Source organism: Manduca sexta, unplaced genomic scaffold (genome assembly GCF_014839805.1).
Source record: "Manduca sexta isolate Smith_Timp_Sample1 unplaced genomic scaffold, JHU_Msex_v1.0 HiC_scaffold_1606, whole genome shotgun sequence".
Classification (NCBI taxonomy): Eukaryota; Metazoa; Arthropoda; class Insecta; order Lepidoptera; family Sphingidae; genus Manduca; species Manduca sexta.
This window is the reverse complement of record NW_023592487.1, coordinates 34449-38685: the sequence shown is the minus strand read 5'-3', so window position 1 is coordinate 38685 and position 4237 is coordinate 34449. Positions and strand designations below refer to the sequence as shown.

The 4237-nt window shown below is 36.0% G+C and overlaps 1 pseudogene; it reads left to right on the top strand.

Annotated features, from left to right (window-relative positions):
* The first annotated feature begins 255 nt into the window (after nt 1-255).
* Nucleotides 256-1288, top strand: LOC119191520 (annotated as a pseudogene).
* Nucleotides 1289-4237: the final 2949 nt, after the last annotated feature.

The following is a 4237-nucleotide window of genomic DNA, read 5'->3' as shown; positions in this document are numbered from 1 at the left end:
GAAGTACAGACAGCAGTGAGACTGGCATTGGTTTCGAATGAGCATTTTAAAAATATGATGTCCTCTGCAAAAAATTTTTCTTAAGCCTTGTATAAAAAAATATTTATGTTTACACTAGTTTTATTTTAAATCTACATTTAGATTAACTTATTATATTCAAGAAGACGAGTCTATGGTTTAATTTAATAAATATGTTTAAAATGATCCTGTATTATAAGTTGGAAGATGATTAATCATAAATTTTGATATCCTCAGAGTCCACATACCCCAAGAATGGACAGACCGTAGTAGTGCACTACGGGCACACTCACCAGCGGGAAGAAGTTCGATTCCTCGCGCGACCGCGGCAAGCCCTTCAAGTTCAGGATTGGCAAGGAGAGGTGATCGAGGCTGGGACGAGGGTGTTGCTAAGGTTTGTTCTATATCCTCAATGTAATTTTAAAAGAAGCAAGCTTCTCAGGTTGTAAACACATTGCCTGCTCAAATAATAAAACATTTCAAAATTAAATAGATTTGGAATACTAAAACTTTACCATCCACTGAACTGCACTTATCTTCATAAGATGTTAGATAAGTTTTTTCGAATTTTATTCTTAATCTCTATATACATTTAAAAGTACAATAAAGGTTGTATTGTTTTCAGATGTCAGTAGGAGAGCGCGCCAAGCTGACTTGCACCCCCGACTACGCCTACGGCCAGCAGGGGCACCCGGGCGTCATCCCACCCAACTCGACCCTCATCTTCGACGTGGAACTCTTGCGTCTCGAATAAGCACCCACTCACCCACAAACATTCTATAAATGAAATTGACGATTGTCAATTGTGTATGGTAGGAATTCTGATCTAAAACTGCCAGTAATACGTGTTCTTCGTGTAAGACCAGTACTGCTTCTATATAACTGTTTCAAGGTTGCCCTTCTCTCGTACTTACTAATTTTATGCCCAGCGTTTCTGTGATCTGATGAATTGATTACTTTGTTGGCAACCCAAACATTCCGATAAAGACATTTTTCGGGCCTCTTAATATTAAATTATGTAGAAATAGTCCTAGAGTAGTATTGATGTTCGAAAACATCTAAGGCATACAGAATTCTCAATATGTTTAAGTGGGTAGCACAAGACAATTACCAAAATATTTTTATTCTATACACGATTTTGTATGTTCGTACTAAGATCAATTTGTGCACAATGAATTCACAGCTGTGTAGTTTTTGTCATCTTTGTGTGTAGGTAATATTTTCAAAGCTTTATTCAGAAAACTAAGGTATAATAAACTTACGAGATCAATGTTTTTGTTTTATTTCATATTACTCCCATATTTTTTTGGTAGGAATACAGCACAGAAATTACCCCCAATGGAAAAAGTTTATGGTGTCTATGGTATCATAGCTCCCAAACAAATTGAACAATTTATATGCAATATTTTTAAGTAATAGAGATAATTCTTAGCTGTACTTTATGATCTATTCAGGCGTTGTAGATCGGCTCATGTTCTACTCACAAGTACTGGTAGCTGATAATTATATAGTCTGGCCACGCTATCTACCTATAAAGTTATATAAAGCTGAAGTTGAACGCGCTAATCTCGGGAACTGAAAAATTCTTTTAGTGTTGGATAGCCGTTTGTTCGTTGAAGGCTATAAGCTATATATCATCACGCTATAACCAATAGGAGCGGAGTAGTAATGAGAAATGTAAAACGGAGAAAATTTCTTACTTTTCAGAACTTCCGTTGTGTGCGCTGCGTAAACGGTCAGTTATAAAATAAATATGTACGACGGAATGTTCCTCTTAAAAAGTTCTAATGAATATATTTTAAAAGGAAGTCACGCGCCGCTTCAAACTGCCTGTTTGAACACGTGAAACTCAAAACTACCCAACGGATTTAGATAAGATATGGTATGGCTTAGTTTGAAACCTTGGGAAGAATATAGGCTACTTTCTATCCCAGAAAAATAAAAAGCGTGACTTATAACCGAAATCTTTATCCCGAAAGAACTAAGGTCAGGTGGGACAAGTGCGCCGACGGGGTAAGTGCACCTACCCTAAAAAAATCGAGAACTATTGATGTTATACAATTACCGCAATCTTACATCTATGCTACTAACTGAAATACAGTTCCACTAAAAACATAAATGGCTATGTTCATTTTAATACGATTTATTCGCCATTTTATTTTAAGTGTCATTTAGACCTGTAAACCGAGATGACCCCCTGAAAGATAACATGAAATATTTCAAGATATTTAACATATTTCTGTAAACCAGTAAGGTGAATACATAGTTTAAACCTTTTATTTTAACTTCCTGCCTGAATTTTATTTATATATACTAAAATAAAAGATTTTTGCAATGCGAAAAATGTACCTAAAATTGTCGAGTAGGGCAAGTGCGCCACAGTTAATAGTCGTATGGCGCACTTGCCCCTGATCCATATATAACCAACCTTTTTGAGAATAAGTTTTACTAATATGAATTATTATTCTTAAAATGTTATATTTACCAGCAGACTTTTTTGTACTCAAGGTATTGTGATTTGAGCCGACTTAAAGAAAAGGGCGTATTAGTTAATTCGTTTTACAAAAGAAAAACTGAAATACCTTGGTCTAGAGCAACTTTACGTGAATAGGTTGCAACTGTTCGATCAGGCACGTTATCTGGATATAATGCAGCTAAAACATATCAAATGTCATAAGGCCAAATTCTAAGTAATTGAGTTACAACGCATTCAAAATTGTTAATTCCTACATTTTTGTATGTTTTTTTTAGTTTTTAGAAATAAAATGGATTTTATATTAGGGTTACCATTTTTTTATTCCAACATATCCGCACACAAAACTCTAACCTAGCAAAAAATTATATATCAAAAAAAATCTAAAATGTTTTCAAGCCCTGATTTACATATATATGGCGCACTTACCCCGAATTTGATTTGACAGCCATAGTTTGTTATAATATTGAGTGATTAAAATTATCCAAGAGCAATGCGAGTAAAACTTATTTCTCTATGGACTAAAGTGAGTGTTTTCTTTATAATGTTTCATATTGGCGTTTTTACACAGGCGCACTTACCCCATTTCCGGAGGCAAGTGCGCCTACTACCATTTTTTACTTTGAGCAAAATATTATAAATTTATGGTCCGATTTCCTTGAATGGCTATAGGTTGTTATCACAAAATACCAAATATTCTTAAATTAATAAAATTACATTCTTAAGTCAGCACAAAAGAAATTATTTTGCATTGAATCCAGCTATGAAAATTTTATGGCGCACTTCCCCCGACTGACCTTAAATCATGCGGGCGGAGCCGCGGGCAAAAGCTAATCAACTATAATCCACCGGACATCATATTTTATTTTCATATAAAAAAAATATTGACAAACTATAAGTAGGTCTGAAGTTTTCATTTTATCCACTGTAACCCTTGCATCGATTTGTTCTGCCACATATTGCCTGTACGTATATCAACAAGGTGTTCACAAGTCCCGGTTGAAAAAATATCACTGAAACTTGAAAAACCCGAGATTCGAACCGGAGAGTGATAATGACACGCCCGAATGAATATGTCAACTTAGTAGGTATAACAGTGTAAGCGACTGCACCTGAAAAGGACTTAATATAAAAATGTTATCTATACTAATACTAGTTTTGCCTACGTCTCCGCCCGCGTGAAGTTTTGCGTCGAATATATTTCCGGGGATAAAAGTAGCCTATAGCACTCGGGATACTGTAACTTCCGATGTATCAGTTCCTAAGATAGCGCTTTCAAATAAACTATTCAGCTTTATAATAGACATGCCCATCGGATTGTCAAACTAAAGTGGCAGTTGGCCGGGCACATAGCTCGCAGAACTGATGGTCAATGAGGCAAGGTTCTGGAGTTGAGGCCACGAACTGGCAACCGCAGCGCCGGACGTCCACCTACGAGGTGGACAGGTGACCTCATGAAAATCGCGGGTCGCTGGATGCGGGCCGCTTCTAATAGGTCAATCTGGAAATCTTTGGGGCAGATCCATGTTCAGCAGTGGACATCCTGCAGCTGATGAAGTATATCATATCGGATTTTTTTTCAAAGCTAGTGTTTTATATAGGTACCGAAATGAGTTTTGTCTCGAAGCAGTAAAGAAAAACAACGTAAGTATTTTAACCATTTATTGTTAATTTTCGACCTGCAGCTTGTAATTTCAGTAGATAAAGTATTTTTAAATTAACTGAAACACAGACTTTAGGGTACCT